The sequence below is a fragment of the Microcebus murinus genome, chromosome 12 (genome assembly GCF_040939455.1).
Source record: "Microcebus murinus isolate Inina chromosome 12, M.murinus_Inina_mat1.0, whole genome shotgun sequence".
NCBI classification, from domain to species: Eukaryota; Metazoa; Chordata; class Mammalia; order Primates; family Cheirogaleidae; genus Microcebus; species Microcebus murinus.
The window spans coordinates 70,313,432-70,337,892 of NC_134115.1; the positions used below are offsets into that span (position 1 = coordinate 70,313,432).

The 24,461-nt window shown below is 40.7% G+C and overlaps 1 protein-coding gene and 1 long non-coding RNA gene across 2 annotated transcripts in view; both read right to left on the reverse strand.

Moving 5' to 3' along the window:
• The window catches only part of LOC142874245 (uncharacterized), a 680,900-nt gene that overhangs the window by 589,139 nt on the left and 67,300 nt on the right, over positions 1-24,461 (reverse strand). The gene's annotated exons all lie outside the window — the stretch shown is intronic.
• LOC105855695 (uncharacterized) overlaps positions 1-24,461 on the reverse strand; it is a 94,294-nt gene that overhangs the window by 50,483 nt on the left and 19,350 nt on the right. The window contains exon 2 of the long non-coding RNA XR_012922196.1: positions 16,489-16,605. This is a non-coding gene — a long non-coding RNA (uncharacterized LOC105855695). The remainder of the gene's footprint in view (positions 1-16,488; positions 16,606-24,461) is intronic.

Genomic DNA, 24,461 nt, shown 5'->3' on the forward strand with positions numbered 1-24,461 from the left:
TTCTGTATTCTGCTATTTTGGTATATCATGCATGAACTGCTTTTGTAATAACCACAAAATTTGTGTGTGCACAAGTGCATCTTATTTTAAAAACCCAACTGGGAACCAGCGTTTAATTCTGATGAGTACAGTGACACATGCTAAGTGAGGCTTAGGGAAACTTATTTTCACTGCAGAGAGAAGATTAGGTCAAAGAAGTGAGGATCAAGAAGCAGCAGCATATCTGAATTCTGCTGTCACAACTGCAGTATAAGATCTTTAGGGCATGGCCCAGAGATGGTAACCAGGTTGAAGCAGGTGAGATCCAGGAAGCCAGATGAAGGTGAATCATCAGGAAGAAGTGATAGAGAAATGAAGATGTGGTGATCGTGGAGAGTGAGGGTGGAGTGAGCCTTAGGGACAAATGACTGGTGATGCAAACATAACCACAACAAAGTGGATGAGCAGGAACGTAGAGACAGATCATCTTCGTGAGGACACAGCCACACAAGGTGGAACCTGAACATGAGGATTTTCAGGGCTGAAGCTTTGCTTGGGATGGAGGTTCAGAGTTTCTCCAGAATACATCCCTCTCATGTGAATAATTATGTTTTTTGCCATTTAAAAAAATTTATTAATAGACTTTATTTTTTAGAGAAGTTTTAGGTTTACAGGAAAAAATGCACAGAAAGTATACAGCGTTCTTCTACATCTCATCTTCCCCTCTACCCAGTTTCCCCTATTATTTAACATCTGACATCAGATGATGCATGCATTACAATTGATCAACCAATATTGATACATTATTACTAACTAAAGTCCATAGTTTACAATAGCTCTCATGCTTTGTGTTGTACAGTTCTATGTGTTTTGCCAAATGTATGTCACATATCCATGAGTATAGTAGCATATGGAAGAATTTCAGCACCCTGAAAATCCTCTGTGCTCCCCCTAATGAATAATTCTTCATGGTTTACAAAAGTTGTTCTCTTCACTGATCTCATATGATTCTCACAGGTAATCTGGTGAAACAGGCATGCCCGTCATTGTCATTCCAGTTGTACATATGAGATAACTGAGACTATTTTAAACACTACCCAAGTCTCTGTTAAGTGGCTGAGACAGGATGGGAACCCATGCCGGTCTGTCCTCAAATCCAATGTTCTTTCACCTACATCCTTCTGTAAGCAGATCAATTTGCTTTAGAAAAATGAAAATATGGGGGTATAAAATAGAGCCCTTAAAGTCAGCAGGACAAAGGCAATATAATTATACAAATGAAAAAGAACTGAGGAGATTTAATTAAGATTTATAATGTAGAATCCAGTGGTAAGAACAGAAAGTAGAAGTGGATTTATCCATTCAGTAAATAGTTACTATATCTATAATCTAGATTATATTGTGATAAAAAAAAACCAGATTTCAGTGCATTAAAACAATAAATGTTTCAGTTTCTTTCTGGTTCATAGTACAAGTTGATCACAGGATATCAGAAAAGCTCTCTGCTCATCAAAAAATTACTGATGGATCCAGACTGAGCAAAAGCCAGCATCTTCTAGAACACTGACAGTCATTGTTCCAGAAAGAAGAGAAAGCTTTAGAGACTCTTGCATCAACAATTAAATACACTGAGATGGAAATGGCACACATCATTTTCACCTCCATCCATTATCCAGAACCAGTCATGTGTCCCACCCAGCCACGGGGCCAGAAGTTAGAAAGACACAAGATGGGTGAGCAGCCTTTATCATCACCAGGGATACTGAACATCTATGCTTGGCAATGGGAAAAGCACCACAATTGATTGTACTCAAGGAAGAAGGGTAGCCCATTGAGGAAGCTGATGGATGGATGTTGGCAAACAGATGAAAAAGTTTATCTAAGAAGATAAGAAATCATTTTACTAGCACTCTGGGAGGCCAAGGCGGGTGGATCATTTGAGCTCAGGAGTTTGAGACCAGCCTGAGCAAGAGCAAGACCCCATCTCTACTAAAAATAGAAAGAAAATTGGCTGGACAACTAAAAAATATATAGAAAAAATTAGCCGGGCATGGTGGTGCATGCCTGTAGACCCAGCTGCTTGGGAGGCTGAAGCAGAAGGATCGCTTGAGCCCAGGAGTTTGAGGTTGCTGTGAGCTAGGCTGAAGCCACGACACTCTAGCCCAGGCAACAGAGTGAGACACTGTCTCAAAAAAATAAAAAGAAAGAAATCATTTTATTAATTTCAAATAACAATACAAATTAGGCAAATCATTCAAAAGAAGATTGCTTCTCTTAGCTAAATGGCAGAACTTTACAAAAAGAATCCTAGTTCTTTACCTTCTAGCACGTAAGTAAGACATGCTGTCAGGGCCAGGTAAGGGGCTTATGCCTATAATCCTAGCACTTTGGGAGGCCAAGGGAGGGGGATCACTCAAGCAAGAACTCAAGCCAAGCCTGAGCAAGAGCAAAACCCTGTCTCTACAAACAATAGAAAAATTAGCCAGGCATGGTGGCACGCACCCATAGTCCCAGCTACTTGGGAGGCTGAGGCAGAAGAATCACTTGAGCCCAGGAGGATTTTTGAGGTTACAGTGAGCTACAGTGATGCCATGGCACTGTAGCCCAAAAGACAGAGCAAGACACTCAAAAAAAAAAAAAAAAAAAAAAGGAAAGTCTATCAGAAGAGAATTAAGGATTACAACCCAAAACAATAACTAAGTTGTAAATAGCAAGCCAGTCAACATTCATTTCAAAGATGCCCACCGGATGCAGCACATTATTCCAAAACCTAGCTCCAACCAGTCCACCCACACAAGACAGTTGTTCTTATGAATGTTGAGGGACCAGAATCCCTCTTATGCCCCAAGTAAAACTATTTGGTGCTCTTGGTAAATATTTTTATATTCTTGACTTGGAGTGGCAACAAGATGCACTCAGAAGATGATTAGATTTTGGTTCAGAACACTGGAATTTGCATCTTAACTTTGTCCAGGTTGTTTATTATGTAAACTGATAATAATAATAACCTCAACTTACTATTTTGTTGTAATAAGGTAAAGTGTGAAAAAGCCTAACACTTAGTAGGCATTCAATAAATACTCTTTCTTTGAGTTAAAATAGCATCTCAAGTTTGAGAATATCTGCCACAGGCAAGATTCCAGATGTGCAAAGCATGTTTATTACCTCAGATTTCATTTTACAAGATTCATATCTGGACCTTGTATAGTAACTTCAGTAGAGAAGGTGTTAGATTTTTTTTTTTTCTCACCTAATTTCTTTTGCATATTGTACCTCTTTCAAAAGCCAAATTGCTAGTTAAAATTCAACCCTTTCTAGAGGCATGCCTCATATTATATGACAATTAGCTCCAGAATAAAGTTCAAACATATTTTAGCTAGTGATGAGTTTGAGAGATTTGTCAGTTAACTAAACAAGAACACCAGGAAACCTGACAGCCTGTTATTGGTGCACAGCCCATCCTTTGAGCCAGGTTAGGAACAAAAGCATTTGCCGTAAGGACCTAATTTATCACTGGAAAAGATAGCAAATATGTTATTAATGAAAGAATAAATCACTCTCAGGCAAGCAATGACTTCATTTTCTCTCAGGGGTGCTCAGCATAATATTTTTCCTGCAAACTATACCCATAAGGCAACTCGTGAGAGTCCTAGGGGAGAAGCCAGATGCAACTCTCCGCAGGCCTTAAGCACTATTCTGTGAGCAAAGCAGCAGTTGCCTAAAGTTCAGAGCCCTGTTTATTATCAGAGGGGTCCCTCCATCCTGGCAGGGCATGGCCTGGAGGACATCTCTCTTCTCCTGGCCCTTCAACATCTTCTAACTGTAACAAAAACTAGCCAAAATACAGATGACCACACACTGTACTGTACATGAGCTTCCTATGAAATATGTCCCCTCAGTGACTGAACCACAAACAGCACAGAGGGTGGGAGTGGGAGGATATGAAGGGAAAAGACTGGGGGCAGGGGAAGACAGCTGGGAGTTGGGACAGAGAGAACAGGCACCACAGGAAGACCCGCTAACAGGACATGCAAAGGACAACGGACACAGTGAAACTGCTCCCAGGGATCTGGTAGTGAGGGCAACGGTATGAGACTGCCAAGGGCAGTGGGAAGAACATGGGATAGGGCAGTGGGAAGAACATGGGATATGGCAGCAGAAGACCAACCACACATCCCAACTTGATTATGCCACTTTGGAAAAATTACTTAGCTTCTCTCAAGCCTCTGTTTCCTCATAGGTAAAACAGGGATATTGATCATCCATCACAGAGTTGGAATGAAGATCAAATGAGATGATATGTATTAAACTAAAAAGCCCTGTATAAATGTCAGCTGTTATGATTACTATGAGAATTTCACTTATTCTTTCATTAAACACTCACTGGGTGCTTTCTATATGCCAAGTCCTACACTAGGTTGGCAATACAAAGATGAATGGGTCAAAAATAACAAGATAAAAAGCCCTGCCATTTAGGAACTCCAAATCTAGAGGGCAGATAAGGAAAACGCTATGGAAATACTATAATACAGGGGTGAGCACATTTTTTTCTGTTAAGGACCAGATAGTACAGTGGCTCACACCTGTAATTAGCACACTGGGAGGCTGAGGCAGGAGGATCACTTGAGCTCAGGAGTTCAAGATGAGCCTGAGCAAGAACAAGACCCTGTCTGTACTAACAGTAGAAAAATGAGCTGGGCATTGTAGTACACCTGTAGTCCCAGCTACTCAGGAAGCTGAGGCAGGAGGATCGCTTGAGCCCAAAAGTTTGAGATTGCCGTGAGCTAGGCTGATGTACTGCACTCTACTCAGGGCAACAGAGTGAAACTCTGTCTCAAAGAAAAAAAAAAGGACCCAGATAGTAAATATTTTAGGCTCTGTCCCAACTACTCTGTGGGTATGGTCAAAGAGCAGCTACAGACAATATGTAAATGAATGAATGTGGCTGTATTCCAAAAGAATAAGGATGGGAGACAAGGTCAGAAGAGTAGACAGGTCTGGATCTTACAGAGCTTTGGAGGCCATGTTAAGGACTTGGATTTTATCCTAAGAGGGAGACTAAATAACTGTCCCTGTATGTACAGTAGCACTGCCCAAAGGCCATTCCTAAGAAACTTAAGATGCTGAAGAGCTCATTAGAAAGTTTCTCATGCCCTTTGAATCTGTACAGTGGGCATTCTCAATGCACATTAGCATATTAAAGATTCTCAGGGTCCAGCACAGTGGCTCAGGCCTGTAATCCCAGTATTTTGGGAGGCAGAGGCAAGAGGATGGCTTAAGGACCAGGAGTTCAAGACCAGCCTGGGAAATGTAGTAAGACCCCATATTTACAAAAAAATTAAAAAATTAGCTGGACATGGTGGTACATGCCTGTATTCCCAGCACTCAGGAGGCTAAGGCAAGAGGATCACTTGTGCCCAGGAGTTCGGGGCTGTGGTGTACTATGATCACACCTGTGAATAGCAGCCTGGGAACAGAGTGAGACCCTGTCTCTAAAAAAAATTTTAATTTCAAAAATAAAAATTTTAAAAATTTTAAATGACTATCAGAGTTCTCTAAGAAAAGAAATCCATTTCGTTAAACTTTTCACATTTACTTGACTAAAAAACTTGTTGTTTATTTTTTCAAAGAACACCTGACACAAGCCCCTAGATGCAACATTCCATGATGGAAAACACTAGCTGATGGATCTAAAGCAACTGCCTTAGGAGCATAAAAGCATGTTCCCAGCCATCACCTGCCTCCCGACTCCTACTCCAGCCTCATCATCAGCTGCTCCTAAACACTCTAGACTATACCAACACCAAGCCACTGTGGCTCCCTAAATATACCATGCCATCTCATGCCTCCTTATATTTAACACTCCCTATTGGATATGCTTAAAATGTTCTTCTCTTCCTTGTTTACCTGCTGAACTCCTTGATCTTATAATAAAATCCAAATCAAGAAGTCCTCCCTTGTGAAATTCTGAACAACACCTCTCTCTGAATCCATCCTGCCTTATACAAGACACACACATACATGAATGCACATACACACAGAAGGCACTATTCCTTTCTCCACATCACTTTATATCTTGTGCTAAATTTTGTTACAGCCCATATCATATTATGTTGTAAGTATATGTTTACCTGTTTGTGTCCTCTATAATAAGACCACTCCAGTGTCTAGCCAGTAGTCGCCACTGCATAGAATTTTATCTGTGAGAAAAGGACACTATGAGTTCTACCCTTATTGAAGTCCTAGATAATCTCTCCCATTCTCCTGTGAGAATATAAAGGTTATTTAATTGGGGAAAATCCAAGGTAACATAAGAAGACATTTCTAGTCTTTGATCCTATGTTGAAAGACACAGACTTCAATAACTTAATGCGTGGCACATGTGGTTGCAACATTTTGGTGCACTGACCTGCCTTACCATCCTTACCATCATTTACCTACAAGAGAGATCATTGAAAGGGGTGTCAGGTGTTTCCCTGCCTCCCTAACACGTGATACTAAGGTCATAATGAGTGAAAAGCAACAGGAAGTATGTCTCATGATTACCTAGGCCAGAGGTTCTCAAGCCTGAGCATGCATCAGAATCACCAGAGGGTGATCTGTTAATACACAGATTGCTGGGCCCCACGCTAGAGTGGCTGATTCAGTAGGTCTGGGATGGGGCCTGAGAATCTGCCTTTCTAACATTTTCCAGTGGCTGTGATGCTGCTGGTCCAAGGACCACACTTTGAGAATTACTTATCTGTGGTTCCCTGACTGCTTCACAATGCCAGAACTGCACTAGGAAGTAATTGAAGTAATTGTTTGAGCTACCTTCTTACTGCTCTTAGGGAGGTAGCAAAGACAACCAGCACTAAACTTGCATTCCAAAGACCAGTGCTACCATTCTGTCTTCCAGTGGTGTGACAACTGGCAACTCATGGAACCTCAGAACACTTTAGCTGCTTCCACCAAAAAGTGGCAATTGTTAGCCTATCACTATCTACCCTCATTGGTTTGCTATGTGAATACCATGTAAAACTGACTGACAAGTGTCTTTATATACTGGAAAGCACTAAAAGAATGAGAAATTTGCTGGAATGAAATCAAACACACATGTGAATGGTATAATAAAAATTTTAAGGTGTCTGGAAAAGTAGAGGGCAAATCAGAGGAAGAGTTCAGAGACAAATTTCTCCATATTAATCAAAAACTTTTTCAGACATTAACAAATAGCAATAGAATATGACTTTAGCTATTGAAGGGTTTTTCTGGGCAGAGATGGAGAAAATGCTTCCCTGCTATTTGAGAAAAAAATTTCATTGTTGTTTTAATAACATTATTTATCTGAAAAAGAAGATGCAGGCAGGGCATGGTAGCTCACACCTGTAATCCCAGCACTTTGAGAGAAAGGAGGATTGCCTGAGGCCAGGAATTTAAGACCAGCCTGAGCAATACAGCAAGACCTCATCTCTATAAAAAATTTTAAAAAAATAGTGCTGGTAGCCCCAGTTACTCAAAAGGCTGAGGCAGGAGGACTGCTTGAGTCCAGGAATCCAAAATTACAGTGAGCTATGATCAGGCCACTGCACTTTAGTCTGAGCAGCAGAGTGAAGTTCTATCTCTCAATAAAAAATGAAAGAAAAGAAAAAAAAAAGAAGAAGAAAAAGAAAAGAAGAGAAGAAGATGCAAAATATAAATTTTTCATCTATTCTAAGCTATCTTTATTTTACCTGATTTCACATAGATATTCCACATGCTCCTAAAAGCTGTTTTTGTTGATATCCCACACAACTTAATACATAAGAAATTAGTTTTGCATTTATTGAACCAATATTTGTCTAAAGAGAAAGGTCCTGGGTATCTAAAGCATAAGAAGAAAGGCTTTTTTACGCAATTTATAATCTAGCATTTATAGACATAAAGAAAAAATTGAGTACTTGTGATTTCCCCTTAGTTATCTTATATTGCATTTTTACTTTTTTTGTTTTGAGATAACTGTAGATTTACATGCAGTTGTAAGGAATAATACAGAGAGATCCCATGTACCCTTTATCCAATTTCCCCAATGGTAACATCTTGCAAAATTGTAGTAAATATCACAACCATAATATTGACCTTGGTACCATCCATTGATCTTATTCAGATTTCCAGTTTTGCTTGTACTCATTTGAGCATGTGTTGTGTGAGGGTGCATTTGGTTGTATGTACTTTTATCACATGTGTATTCACCACCACAGTCAAGACGCAGAACAAATTCACACAGATTCCTCATGTTGCTTTATAACCACATCAACTTATTCCCCCAACTCCTTTCTCTAGTCCCTGGCAACCATTATTCTGCTCTGAACCTCCATAATTTTATCATTTCAAGGATGGTATGTAAATAGAATCATGCAGTATGTAACCTTTTGGGATTTCACTGAGCATAATTCCCTTGAAATTCATCCAAGTTGTCAGATTCAACAGCTTGTTCCTTTTTATTTCTGAGTAGTATTTCATAGTATAGATGTACCATAGAATTTATTTGTTTAACAATCACTCATTGAACAGAAAAACATTTTTTAATAGGCATGAAGGTGAAAAAATTCAAGTGGTGTCCAGGAAACACATTACATTCTTTAACTATCCTGCCTTGCTCCAAAAATAATTTAAGGCAGAGATGAAGAATAGATCCATTTGGTTAGAGCAATGGGTTCATCTAGAGTCAGAGTCCACAAATTTGTTCTATAAAAGGCCAAACAGTAAATATTTTGGGCTTTGTGGGCTACACAGTCTCTTTCTCACAACTATTCAGTTCTACAGCACAAAAGCCACCATAAAAAATATATAAATAAATGGGTATCGTTGTGTTCCAATAAAACTTTATTAGGGTGCTGACCCCTGATTTAGAGGAATAATGGAAGAAAAAGTTGAAAGGGTAACTTAGATTGTGAAGAGCCTTGAATGTCAAGTAACTGAGTTTAGACTTTGGCAAACATTAAGAAGTACCTGGAGATATTTTGAGCAGGTATCTGGTGAAGAAAGGAATGTTTTAATCACAATTAAAGTGAAATATGTGGAAGATTAATCTGGAAGTAATAGATAAAATGAACTCATGGCACAAACAAGAAAAAAATGGAAAACGTAGATGACTTAAATGACTACCAGAATTGTCTAAGTTAAAAATAAAAATGGCCTGACCTGGGCTGCTATCATTGGATGTAAGGGGAAAGGGTGGAAATAAAATACATTTTAAAGGAAGAACTGATAGAATTTGGAAATTGACTGGATACCGTGGCAAGAGAGACAGAAAAAGCAAAATACCTCAGAGTTTTAGGCATAGGCTTTGGAATGAAGTTAACCTGACCTTGAATTCTGTTCTACCATTTAACTGAGCAAACTATGAAATTTCACCTTTGGTTTCCTCATCTGTAAAAAGAGTAAGAACATTACCCTCCTTACAGTGCAGTTGGACAGATTGAATGAAAGGATACAGGTAAAGCCCTTAGCACAATAACTGGCATATATAGCAACTGTTCATTACACAGTAGTGATCATGATGTTAATTATGCCAAAATATCCCTCTCTGCTCTCCAACTATGTTTTGGTAACAATTTTGTAACCTGATTTTTATACTTTAAATATCATGAACATTATATGATATTCTGCTGTGTGAATGTTCCATAGTTTATTTAACTAATACTTTCTTGTTGGATATATTATTAGGTGAAATAATACACATTTAAGCCATTTTGAGTTAAGTTTGTTGTTGTCCTTATTTATAACCCAAAGTTATTTGCAATTCTTACTGATTCATAATTTGGTACCACAGTGGAATACTATAGGCAATTGATCCTAAAATGTGGAATTGGTGAAATAAAAGTGTCCTAAACTGAGATGACTCAAATTATTTCAGGTTGAGAAGCTGTTGACTATGTTACCATGAAACTTTTTCTTAAGCTCTCACCTGTGACACCTTAGGATCTTGACTCTATGCCTTCAGAGGTATTACCTTTGGGGGAATGGCAGGAAAAACTAAGGAGGTTGGCATGGGTGGCCTAACTCTATTTGTTTTCAGTGAGATCCTGTAAGTAAGGGGGAATCTTAGCTGAAGTGGGCCCATCTGAATGCAAAAAGGGAAGAAAAGGCAGATTTGCTAGAAGTTCTTTCTCCCTGTGGCCTGTAATATAGTCCCATAATTTGGTTTAAATATGCATTATTTCACATACCAAGAATAACGAGGTGGGGCAGCTCCTGTATTTTTTAATTCAATGTTTATATACAGACTGTCTATCATAGTTCTCATTTCAAGATTTGCTTACTTATGTCCTGCACGCATTTTAATTGTGATACTTGCATTTTCATTTGATTTGTAAAAACTCTTTATATATTAAGAACTTCAATCAGTTTTCTATCATATATGTTGAAAATATTTTCCCAGTTTGATATCTGCCTTTTAATACTGTGATTTTTTTTTCCTTTGGAGTTTTATGTTTAGCTTATTTGCTTAAGAAGTCCATCCCTACTTTAGACTGAATAATTATATCCTCTTATACATTCTTTTAGAATATTTATGGTTTAACTTACTTACAAATACTTAAATTAATTCATCTGAAATTTATTTTGGTATGAGTTGTGAGGTAGGAATGTGTTTTTTCCTAAATGATAGCTAGTTATCCAAAATACCTTATAAGGTACATCCTTCTTCCTCTGAATTGGAATGCCACTGGTGATATATGCATTTTTACTGTGTAAAATTGATTTGGCTTCTCAAGTTCCTAGTCCACTTCACTCCTATGTCAGCTTCTTGTGACCTCGGGTCACACTGTAGCATGATAGTTACTTTTTACCATCAGGTAGAAAATTTTCCTACACATTTCTCTTCTTTTTGAGAAAACTCTTGGCTGATCTGATTTTTTTCTCTCAGATGATCTTTGCACTTGTTTTTGTCAAGTTGCCCCAAAAATTCTATTTGAATTTGGATTGGAATGAAAATAAATTGTTGATATTAATTATGGAGAGAACCATAATTTTTCTAATACTTAGTCATCCCACCCTGAAACATCTTTGTCATCCCAATTACCAAGTTTTTTTTAAGGATCCTCTGGGAAGTTTTATAGTTTTCTTCATATGGAATCACACGTATTTCCAGAGTTTGTGGTGGTTTATTGGTGGTAGTCTTCTATTGTTGTTATTGTCATTATTGTTGCCATTATGAATGAGATTATTCTGTTGTTATCTATATTTTATATGGCCATCTCACTGAACTCCTTTATTGGGATTCAACTCTTATTAAGACTCTTAATTTTTCAGGTGATTTCTGTTGGTTCTGCAGGTATTTATCCTCAGCAATAGTATTTCCAGTACTATACCTATTTTTCCTCACTTTATTACATTGACCAGCACTGAATTTCCGGGAACATGTAATATAATTAGTGATAGCAACCATGTTGATCTTGCTATAGACTTTAATGGGAATGCTTCAAATATTAGGTTGAACCATATGAAACTAACATTCTGGCCTGTTGTATTTCAGAAAAGATAAACAAGTTGTGCCTGTTGCTGGCTAGAAGGCCAGGTGGCAGAGAAAGCTCAGAGCTGAGTTCCAGTGAGGCCTGTAATGTTTAAAGAAAGTTTGGGGGTGGGGGGATGCCCAGATGACAGTGGACATTCAGGCAGGTAGGCAAGGGATAAGCAAAGCATAGTGTCCAAAGAAGTGAGTCTCAGTCGATGGTGGGAGTCCAAGGTGAATATACATATGGGTGTTCTGGTAAGGGGTAGAGTATGATGAGGGGCAGGGGACACAAAAGCCAGGCTAAAGCCATTGATTCTGTGTGTCAGAAGTAGCAGCAAGTTGTCAGGTCCTATCCATCCCTAGGAGGCAACAAGGTCCCAGGCAGGACTAAGGCTCAGACCTTCCAAAAGTCCTACAGGACCAAACATTTGATTTGAACAGGAGTGTGAGACCAAAAAGAGATCTCCATGGGGCTGAGGCTGCTTACTCAAGTCCAGTAAGATCTAGGATCTAAGTGGAGGCTAGTTGGTTCAGTATTATTTTTTATTTGTATAAATGTAAGGAGTAGAGAGCAATTTTATATCCATCACCCAAATAACACACACTGTACCCATTAAATAATTTCTCATCATTCACTTCCTCCACCCCCCATTCTTGTGAGTGTCCAGGCCAGTTGGAAGATGGAAGGTCAGTGAGTCTGGCCTGGGAGAAGGAGGCAAATCAGAGGCAGGGTGAAGACAGAGTGTTTGGCCTCACAGGACATTTTAGCCTGACGACAGCAGCGTCCGACCTCATTATTTCTCTATCCTTAAGGAAGCTCTCCTCTCACTCCCAGCCTTACCCTGAGTATGTCTGGGCATGCCAACCTCTGACGTGATCTATTGGAAACCTAACCTGCTACTTGCATGTAAGGATATAACAGAAGAAAGCGGAAACACCGTGAGCGTCATGGAAGAGTCTCAAGAACTATTACCTATTACCTACAGCACTGTTTATCACTGGACCAATGGGCCACTTGTCACCATGGTAACAACAGGCAAAACAACAATTCCAGCTTTCTAAAGCCAGTGTTCAATGACGATTATGTTACACAGAAGAGTAAGTAATCCCACAGTGCATTATAAACAGAGTTGCTAGTATCCAACATTATCAATGCGGGAGAAAAATAACTTGTGACAGGATGAATTACATTTCTCAGGGTGTGTGTGCAGTTCATGCCAAAAATGCCAGGAGGGAATCTCTTTCAGCCCAGCTTGAAGTCATTGCTTTATCCCCGCCTCCTTTTTTCCTCTCCATGTCTTTTTTTTAGGGAGGAACACCTTCATGAAATATTAAGAAACATGATAAATTTGTTTATAAACCCAGATATGTACATCCCTAGCCCTGCTGGTAAATCAGACAGATATTTATTGATTGAAATGTTTGCATTTGGAGTGAATCTTTTATGTCTTCAGGGCAACATATAATTGAGGCTTATCTGCCTCTTTGAAGCGACTGTTTCTTTCCAAATGCCTGATACAAATATGAAACACAATCTCCCCTCTCCTCTTGTCCCTGCTCCCAAGCTGAACAGCAGGACATGGGTTATAGGCTCATTGCTGCCACCCATTGGTTGGGAAGCCAAATCACAGCCTCCCTGGCCTTGGATTTCCCATCTCTGCAAATTCACCAATCTGGCTTCTTTTTTCAAAGCCTGTTCCCTTCCTGTCTCTCATTAGGGTCTGAGAGTGAGAGAACAATTTATTAAGAGGGATAAGAGCACACAGAGAAGTGGACTTCAGTTTTCTTTTCCATTCTGATTCATCACTGGGCCAAGGGCCAAAACCCAACTTAGTCCAGTTCCCACATCTCACTTCAAATTTACATGGAAAGTCTAATAAGTTGTTGATTAGGCAATGAATTGACCACCCAGTAGTAAAGTGCCCACCCTTTACCAATCAGCTATGGCCAAGGGTGGGTGTCATCTGGTACCCATATGGCTGTCCAACCTCAGTGGTCATTCCCAGAGAGTGAAGATGCAGTGGGGTTCTCAGGAAACCAGATTCTTCCTTGACACAGTTTAACCTTTGGTTGTCATTTTCTTTCTCTGTGTTCAGTGTCCCTAACTTTAACATTAAGATGGTATCATACAGACAGTTATAATCAAGTGCCTACTCTTAGGCAGCTATACCATTTCCTGGCTATGAAACCAGAACAATAACACAGCCACTCTGAGCTTCCATTTTTCCATCTATAAAAATGAATCTGCATCATGGGATTGTCATGTAGATTTAAAAAAAAAAAAGATCATGCATGTAAACCACTTAGCATGGGGCCTGGTACCCAGTCAACACAAAATTAATATTAGTTGTTATCACCACCATCATCACCATTATCATCATTTTGTCAGGAAGGCTATTTTCAGAGCTTCAAGTTGAGCACCCAAACTTACTTCCAGCCAAGCCCAGCCTCCTTAATTGGCGTTCATGAAACACTCCCTTTTACTACCCAAGATCTGAGTCCTCCCATCCAGCATGGTGAGTAGAACAAAGTCGGTTCTCACCAAATTCCCCCCTAAATTGGATAGGCCAGAGACAGGAAGGAGACTGTATGAGACTGAGAGGAATGGCACCTTCTCAGCTTTATGACCCCTGGGATGCTGGAGTAGGATTCATTGGAATGATATGAAAACAAAATAAAATAGGAGAGATGGAATTCTAACAGTAAATCTGATCCTGTGTCAAGAAATCTACTTGGGAGGAAAATATTCCCCAAGAGTAGGAAAATGTTTCAGGAGGCTCATCAATAAACCCTCAAAAAAGAAGACTCCCTATTGTGATTTTGTGGGTTTGAGAGACACCACAAAGCAATCCAGCCATTGGGCTGCTCATATGGCCCAATGACTAGGGAAGAGATACATGACCAAGATTACTTGGTACCTTTCTTTAGCTCCCCCTGGGAAGAAATTTGCCTGGAGATAGAATTGAATAACACTTCAAAGTTTATAGTCTATATCAGAGCAGGAATGTTGGGGGAGAGCATGGGAAGACACACAGAAAAAGCCACTACTCCAGATCCTGGAGAACTGATTTTGAGTACTGGCTCTGGAATGTACCAGCAAAGACCCTGGGCAAGCCACCCAACTTCTATATACCAGGAGAGAATCGAATAATAAAATCAATGATTTTCAAGTACCTCCACCAAGTCCTGTAGTCCCTCTGTAGAAATTCAGGGGCAACTGGAGATTTGGGCAAAAGATATGAAGGAGTTCCAGTAGGAGTAACCTCTGGGTCCCACCATCTCCACCACCCTTCAACTAAACAGTCTCTGCCTTTTTGCTTTAGAGATCACTGTTCCAGATTCCAAGATTTTGATAAGAAAAATCTTTCATTTTTTCTAGGCAAGAAAAATAACTAGATGATCTCCAAATGCATTCTAGTTCTGGCAGTCTATGATTCGAGCATGGAGGGAATGGGGTTACTTCAAGAAGAGGCTAGAAAGGAGGATTCACACAAAACCACAAAAAGCTTTGCCTCCCATGCTAAGGCACTTAAGCTTTAGCCAACAGAGAGACATGAAAGGGAAATATGAGCAGTTTCCTGGGCTAGCAAAGCACCCTGACGACTGGATAAGTGAAGAATATATGGGAGGGTGGGGGAAGGGAGCCAAGAGATCACATTATTCCAGCATTTCCCAACAGGAGGTAAGAAAAATGGATGGATGGGGAGGTGGAGGGTAGGGGCATCCTTCCCTACTCAGCAACTTCCATCCCTATGTTTTTTACTTTTCCTTTTCTTTGTCTTCCAATTTCATTCCCATCTTCAAAAAGTAAACATGACTTTTCTCACTGTCAATGACATTGACCTGTCCCCTCACACCAGAGGAGTACAGTGACACTATGGCAAAAGGCATGTCATCTTCAGCTAATTAGCAAAGGCTACGGCACTCTGTTCCCAGCCAGATCGTGTCAACAACTGGCTGCTTGTGCTAGATAGATCCTCACTGCCCCATGTTCCAGATATCTCAAGCTCCCAAACTATGTATCTGCACCTACCTAATCAGCTTCAAAGAAGGATTTTCAGAATGCCACTGTCCCAGCAGCTTCCTCACCTACCATACCTGCCCCACCATCAGCTCAGCCAAGGCAAGAATTCCCACAGGTTTCCCAGTAGACTTGTTAAAGATGAAAAGGCCACACACATCCAGACCTCTGATTTATGATGTGACATGAACTCAACACTTTTCTCATGTTCTTGAGTCCAATATAAAAGAGTGAAAGCAGATACTTAAAACTAGAACTGAGAAAATATTTTATGCCTTTAAAAACACCTAGATGGGACACTCCTCAGCTATCCCATAACCTGGTATGGAGAGCTCAATGAGGAGCAGGGGACCATTCCCTTGACTGTAAGCTGAGGACCTCTTTCTGGAAAGAGCTGCCAGCCCAGACCACTGGCACCTGGCTTCCCTCCTATTCCCTCCTCCTCCAGGTTGCTAACCCTGGGTTTGTGCACATGCTATACCTCTGCCAGGAATACCCTTCCTCCGTCTCTTTTTAGTTGTTCATATAATCATTTTTTAATTGATTGAATAGAGGAATGAGTGAGTGACAACTACTTCTTGCAATCCAGCTTCTTGAAATCAACTTTGCTTTATGTTATGTTATATTATGTTTTATTATATTATATATGTTGTATTTTATTATATATGTTGTATTTGGTTATATTATATAAACAGCAACAAAATTCTGGAACCAGAGAATTGAAATGCAGAATTTTCAATAGTCAAGAAGTCCAACTCATTCACTTTGAATTTGAAGAAATAGACTCAAACAAAGGAAATGGCCATTCCAAAGTCACCTAAGAATAACAAAAGCTAAGAGTTATTGATTGCTGGGGGCTAGAGGCTGTGCTAAATGCTTCACACACATTATTGCACTTAGTCTTCACAATAATTTTAGGAGGCAGATGCCATTACTAGCCTCATTTTCCCAGTAAGAAAATTAAGAGGGGAAATGACTAGTTCAAGTTATATAGGCTTAATAAAGGCTTTACCTGATAAACTCTAGGGTGGGTAACACTTGGTAGAGGAGAGAGAGAGAGAAGTTTTGATAGAAGGCTCTCCCCATGTACAGCCAATCATTTCACCTCTCTCATCCTCAGTTGTTACATCTGTGAATTGAGAATAATTACATAATTATTTATATTCCTAGGGTAGCTATGAGATTTTTAAAAAAATAATGCGTGTAAAATTATTTGGTAAGCTGCAAAGCATTATATAAATGAAAGAGAAAAATATACTTTTTTCAAAATGAAGAGAGGATTTATTGGGTCTTTTTTCTATTTAAAGGAATAATATGTGCTTGTGTTTGAAAAGGATAAAACAGTAAAAAATTATACAGAGAAGAAAATAAACATTATCTAAAGTTCCACCATCTAGAAATGATGATTAGCAACTTAATGCTAATACTTCAGGAAATCACTCTGAGTGTGCTTATGTATATATGCATATAATTATTAATATTAATAAATTATATCATACTATTCATGCTGTTTCATGACCTGTTTTTTTCACTCAAGTTATACATGGTGAAAAATCAACAAAACTTTATTTTGAAAAGGCCATTCTTCCAAGTTTAGCTCAGCCCTGTGAAAAGAATCCGAGTAGGGTTTATTTATTTATCATCCCCTTTTTGATTCCTGAAACTGGTCCTCAGAGGCGGTGTCGTCACCTATAATGGTACAGCCTGTGCCCTACACAGAGGCCATGGGAGCTGAAGGCCAGCCTGTTCCAGTCCCTGGCATGGCTACAACACCCAGGGAAGGGGGCCCTTGTGTGGTTTGCACAAAGGTGCCATGTGTACTGGCCTCTGAGCAGGGCTGACACTAGCCATGGAGACCCTAAAGCCAGAGGGCCTGCTTCTGAGCAATGCTGGAGCCAACAAGGGCAAGCAGAGTGGTGCCGTCCATCTGCCATTTCTGTGCCAGATCTCTCTGCCCCATGCCCCAGAGCACAGGGTCAAATGCCATGGCATACACAGAGCAGGCTCTGAGAATGTGTGCTGAGTCAGTTCTGCTCTATGTGTGGAGTGCTTGTGGTGGTTTCATTCTTCTCCTGTAGGCAAATTATAGGAAAATATTTAAGGGACAGGAAATTTAGCAAAGCTTTGGCCCAAATGCTGTTCATATGCTGCCTGGGAGAACTAGAGGCTCCATGTTCAGTTTCCCGAAAGGCTGTCTTTGGGTGTCTCTATATTTACCTAAAGCTCACTGAATGTCTCTAAAGCACTCACAGGGTGAATGAGTTTTCTATTGCTACATAACAAATTACCCCAAGATTGAGCTGTTGCAAACAAGTATTTCTTATTTCAAAGTTTCTGTGGGTCAAGAACCCAGATGCAGCTTAGCAGGGAGCCTGCAGTTCAAGACACTCATAAGATTATGGTCAAACTGTCAGCCAGGACATCAAGGCTCAACTGAGGTTGGAGGACCACTTCCTACCTCACCCACCTGGCTATTAGCAAGCTTCAGTCCCTTGCCATCTGGGCTTCTCTACAGGGCTGCCTTATAACATAGCTATTGACTTCCCTCAGAGCCAGGGACATGAAAGAAAGAGAGGAGAGGAGAGTACAGAGAAAGAAGGTAGTCTTTTTATAACCCAATCTCAGGAATGACAGCACATCACCCTTGCTATATCCTATTCCTTAGATGTGAGTCACTAGCTCCAGCCCACACTTAATGGGAGAGGATTACAGAAAAGCACCAACTTCTATCCTGCTAGAACATGGATATAATGTCTGGAGTTCTGGCAGCCATATTGGCCCATGAGGATAAGGCCCACACCTAGGGATGGTGGATCAGAAAACAGGAAGGAGGAGACTGAGTCCCTGGTGATTCCATCATATCATCATTATCTTTCACTCAAAAGAATAAAACCTTAAGTGTCGAGTTTCCTTCATATGCAGGTGAGACTCATCATAGCTGATTTAAGTTGTTGGTAGGGTTCAGATTAAGATTCAATCAGCATTTCTCCCTCTTTTACAGATGGGACACCTAGACTCGGGGAGGTAGAGTTACTCACTCATCATCACTCAACTAGAGACTGCCAGGAATAAGGCCCAAACCCCCGGTCTCCACATTTACCCAAGCTGGTTCTGAGTGTCCCCAAAGCTTGTTGAACATTCAAGGCTCTGTTTGGGATGTTCCTGGCAGCTGCAAAAGTTCTGACTCCCTCAGGCTATGTATTTGTACCAGAACATTCCCTGCTCTGTTTCTCTGCTTACCAAGTAAACAAGTGAAATAGAAAAGGGAAAATATTTTGGATGAATTGATGCTTTGCAGTTCAAAACTTTTGTCTTATGCACACTCAAGCCAGTAGCCATGGAAACCCTCATTTCACTTCCTCAGCCTGTCTCTTTGTATACCATTCCCTTTTGGAGCCCAGAAGTTAGCAGCAACCAGAGATTAAATAAGTTCTATAGACTGGCAGGTGGTATAATTTTGCAAAGGACCTTGGTATACATGTCCATAACCTGGAAATGATCATGTTTCCATTACAGAGTTGTCTCAGATGGCTCATCTTTTCAGAAAAAGCCTTCCAGCCCACTTGCCAGAAGAATTGTCAGCAGAGCCACTCAAGAGAGAGTCATCATAGCTGTAATGAGAATAAACACTGTGTGTTGGAGGAGACATGCTTGGTATCCTTGCCCAACTATGTTTCTTGCCCAGGATGGCCCACACTTGGCCCCTGCCAAAGGGCTGGGCCTAAGCCCCCATATTTGAACTATGTAATACTGCTCTCACCATCTCAGGTTGGCCACTAAGCCCAGGGGAAGACAATACATCAGCTGAGAAACTTTCTCTCGAATATTTGAAGTAAGAGACACAGAGACTGTCATTAATCAATGGTAGACAGTAAAACTAAAAGGCCATGTAGCATTAGCACTGGAGCAGCTCTTTCTGGCCTTATACGTAATAATAAGAGAAAGCCAGTGCAAAGGGTGGAGACTAACTGAGAGAGAGGAAAAAATGAAAGGAAAGCCTCAATTTTTAATGACTTCCCAGTTTCCAGCTCCAATGCTGACCAGGTGAAGCTGTGCTCCATTTCTCAGTGAGGTCCCAGGGCCCTTGCCACAGTGATGTACCTTCCAGCTTGCAAATCATGTCTACCTACATTATCTTGTTTGATTTTTCCCAACTCCTTGAAGACCAGCAGACCAGAAATGATTACCCTCTTCACTCTTCTTTTATACATAGGAAAACTGAGACTCAGATAGGTGAAGTTACTTTATCAAGATTATCCACCCAACTAGCTGTAAGGGGCAGAACCTGAAGTCAGGTCTTCTGATTCGTGGTCTGATATTTTACCTACCCATGTCAATGTGATCAGGAAAAATGAAAAGTGAGAATGAATTTGACTAAAACTCTCACGATTTTCTCAGGTATTTAAGGTTTCAGGAAGAGACAAGTAAACGTGGATCCTCGATGGTGGGAGAGAAGACAAGCCAAATCGTTGAAGCGCATTTTAATTACTGATTTCTCTCCCTTTAAACCATGGACTGCAAACTCAAATGATAGGGGCCAGACAGGTAAAGAAAAAGAGGAAAACAAACAAGTATATGACAACTGGGAGTGGTGGAGACTGGGGCAAACTGGAGTGCTTATGCCCAGCTTGAAAAAGTATATCATTGTTCAGGTCTAGTCACATAGGAATGCAAAGCCTACATTACCAGATTTTCTCAAATTTTTTGAAAAGCCAGAACTCTGACTGTTAATGTGAAATTTTCTAATTGTTAAAACATACATCAACTAAATTACTCTTGCTGGCCAGATACTACCCTCATACCACCAACTTGCCACCTCTGCTCTGGATTGAAAACATTGAGACCAGGACAATGAACCATTCATCTCTACATATCTAATACCAAGCACAGAGTAGGCATTCAGGTGATCTGATTAATTAAATGGATTAAATAAAAATCATGTCATTCTGGTCTCTATTCAAATGACACCTCCCCAGAGAGATCTTCCCTCACCACCTGTGGTTATCCTCAATATCTATTTTCTTATTTTTTCTATGGAAAATGGCCCCTGATTTTTAGCTAGACATGTAGCTACCTAGAACAGAGAAAATGTTTTTCAGACTTTCTTGCAGCTAGATGTGGCCAAGTGACTAAGTCCTGGCAAAAAGGATGTACACAGAGGTAGTATATACAACTTCCAGGAAAATTCTTCCTTTTCCCTATGTCCTTTTCCCTCCCTTTCCCTCTTCCTGCTGACTAGAATGTGGCTGTGATGGCTGGGGCTGCAGCAGCCATGTAAGGTCATGATGTACAAGCCACATACTGAGGATGGTGGAACAGAGGATAAAAGGAGCTAGGTCCAGTGATGCTTTCAGAGCTACTTTAACCACTTTCAGAGCTACAAAAATCAAGTGGACTGCTTGATTTTTCTGAAGAAAAAAACATCTACCTAGTTCTATCTATTGTTTGAAGAAAGTTCTAAAAGAGCAAATTCTCATATTCTATCCCCTCATTCTTTATTTTTATTTAGTAATTATACTAAACATAATAGTATGTATTTATTTAACTAGTTAATTATTTTTGATCCCTATTAGACTATAAGTTCCATGAAGACAGGGAAATTGTTTTGCTCACAGTAATTTCCCCAGTGTTTAGAAGAATGTCTAGCATAGAATAGATGCTCAGAAAATATTTGTTGAATGTAATTAAGTGGATTGGATTGGGTTAAAAGTGAAACCGAATTCAATGATAACCTATCTCAGGTTCATGTCAGCTACCATTAGCCAAATTTCCTCAATGCTTTCAACAAATTATCCCCAAGGTTTTGGTCAAATGCAAATGCGGCCAGGAAAGAAAAGGTAAAAAAAAAAAACTTCAGCAATCCAAAGGACTTGTCCCAAATTTGCAAAGATAATGGGAAAGGAAAACAAAATCTGAAAATATGTTTCCACTTCCAAAGGTAGCACTTCCACACACAGGCCCTATTTTTATGCAGTGACAGCCTGAGGCCAGGTGCAGGCAGGGCTCCAGTGCACTGCAGTGTGAGAACGAACATGCATTGAGTCGTGGTTGCTGCTGGGAGCTGCTCAGAGTGTTGGATTCAAGGCTGGCCTCCTGGATTTTAAAGATTATATTTTTTATAATTATTCAAGCCTCATTCTGAAAGGGGAGTGCTGCCTCCATCATGGGAAGGTAAGTCTGTACTCAGAAAGTGAAGCCACCCAAGCAAGGCCTGGCCCGGCCAAGTGGAAGCCTCCAAGACTTTACCCAGACCAACCCGGAAGGTGGCACAGCCCAACGCACTTAGTGACTCTTTCTCAAAACTGTAGCAGCAGTTTTCCTAATTAACAGAGGAGCCCTCAGGGAGCTGGAGAACCCCAGAAGAGGTAGGAGGCCCAGTTAAAAAGATTTAAACGCATAACGCTGGCTCTAAGTCTCAGGCCTGGAGCTAGGAGCCCAAGTCTGGACATTTTCTGAAAGAATATTTGGGGTGCAGTTGGGGGATGAGGGAAAGAAAGGCTGAGTGTGCTAAAATGCCACATTATATACTCAAAACAAACACCTGGCAGAATACCTTCACATCTGGAGCACGTCACAAGCCTGCAATTACATTTGGCCAGGCCAAGTGCTTCACAGCTGTTACAGGGTAAAGATGGATAATTAAAAACAGCAGGTTGCCATGGTACAGAATTGGTCGCTGCTGAACAATTTGTGTGTTTGTCTTTGGAGCTAAAGTACTACAAGTAAGTTATGTCTTTGGGGGGACAGGAAGGTGATTTCTCAAGACACCTAAATGGAGAGGAAATAAAGGATAAAGGGAACTAATTTATTAAGCACCTCCCCTGTGCCAGGTGCCATGAATGCTTTTTCTTTTAATACCCACCACAATCCTATAAATAGGAATTATTATCCCCCTTCTCCAGACAAGGAGACAGAGGACTAGTGACATGCTCAGAGTCCCATAGCAGAGCCAAGTGGCCTAGCCAAAATTCAATCCAGAGGTCTGATTCCGGAGCTGTTCTCCTTTCCAGCAGCTCATCACTGATCTGGGCCTGAAAATGCAAACATCACCCGATGATGGCAAGGTATGGGGGGAAAGAACACCAATGAGCTCATGGACATGGGGTAGGTGCTGGATGCCCAAGTCATTTTCTGCTAGAGGATAATCATTGAACACACAGACACACACAAGTATAAATTACACGTTAATTATCTGGTGAAAAAGGAGCCAGAGGCATCACGAAAATCGGTAAATGGCTCTGATCAGAAGATGAAGAAAGGCCTTCTGGTGAAGGTGAAGAAAGTGGTATTTCATTGCATGTTTACATGAGGGGGCAGGACCAAGAAAGGCCTTTGGCATTCAAGATCAAGATGGTTGTCTGCTTGAAGAGCAGGATAACGTACAGGGCCATACACAGCAGCATGGGGTGAAGAAGGCTCACTATGCCACTGCCTATGCTCTCTGGCTGCACCCCATCCACCAGAGCATTAGGCCTCTGACCTTCCTCAGTGGGTTGGCTGGTGACCTCCAAAAAGATATGTCTACATCAAACCCCTGAACACTGTTAAGTGTTGCCTTATTTGAAAAGAGGAATTTTGCAATTTAATTAAACTTATAATCTTGAAATAAGATTATCCTAGATTATCTGGGTGGGCCCAAAATCCAATGACAAGAGTCTTTATAAGAAACAAGCAGAAGTAGAATGGTGATCACCAGGGGGCTGGAGGGAGGGGAGAACGTAATGTTACTATTCAACAGGTAATAAAGTTTCAGTCAAGCAAGATGAGTAAGTTCTAGAGATCTGTTGTACATCATTATGCATACAGTAAATGATACTATGCTGTACATTTAAAAATTTGTTAAGAGGATGGATCTCATGTTATCTGTTCTTACCACAAAGAAAAAAGAGAGGGAGAGGGGAATGAAAGAAAGAGGCAGAGGGAGATCTGCAACACAGAGAAGGCCAAGTGAAGATGAAGGCAGAGACTAAGGTGAAACAGACACAAGCAATACCAACGGCCACCAGAAGCTGGAAGAGGCAAGGAACACATTGTTCCCTTCAGAGGGAATGAAGCCCTGCCAACACCTTGACTTCGGACTTCTGGGCCTACAAACTGTATGAAAATACATTTCTGTTGTTTTAAGCCACCCAGTTTGTGGCAATTTGTTATATCAGCCCTAGGAAATTAATAAACCCCTCCCCTTTCAAAGTTTCCACTCTGTACCCATGGGCAGGAAGACCACACATGGGCACACGAGCAAGTTTTGTCCACCACCACAGTGCCCACTGGCTTCCTTTTCCCCGGTAGTGTTGTCTTTTGCCAGCTCCTTAGCCTCTGCTGGGCAGCAAGTCATGTGACTGTGCCTTCTGCCACCATACTATCAGAATCCACCAGCAAGGGCACAGTAAGTCAGGGCAGAGACTCTGTCCCTTGATGCTCCCAAAGCCTCCAACATTTCCTGCTGCACAGCTTTAGGCTTTGCCAATTAATCTTGCAACTGTCAGTCCCCACTAAAGCCCTGATGCTGCCACCTAATGAAGACATCGGTGCCATCTGCCATGGAGGAGCTTCAGAAAATCCCCTACTGGGGCCTGAAACACTTGGCACCAGCCTTGCCAAGAATTCCTCCTACTTATGGGCATGGGGTGTGGGAGGGGGTTGCTAATAAATCCAAGGTATGCCTTCTTCCCTCCAAGATATCTGTACATCTATATTGAAGAAAAGGAGATGCTATCCACTAAACCCACTTCATCTGCTGTCAGAAGTGTATTGTTTGCTTTTCTGAAACATTTGTCTCCATAAATAAAGATAAATTTGTCTCTATGTCCTAAATAAAGCAAAAAGAAGTCTAATTGAATTTCACTTTGAGTCCACAATTTCTGCATCAAAGCAAATAGTGACAAAGATCAGATGAGGTCCCTGTCTTTGCTAGAGGGGCAGCCTTGGCCAAGAGAGATTCAGCTATGAGGACAATTCCTTTATTTTTAACTACTCGTTGGCTCT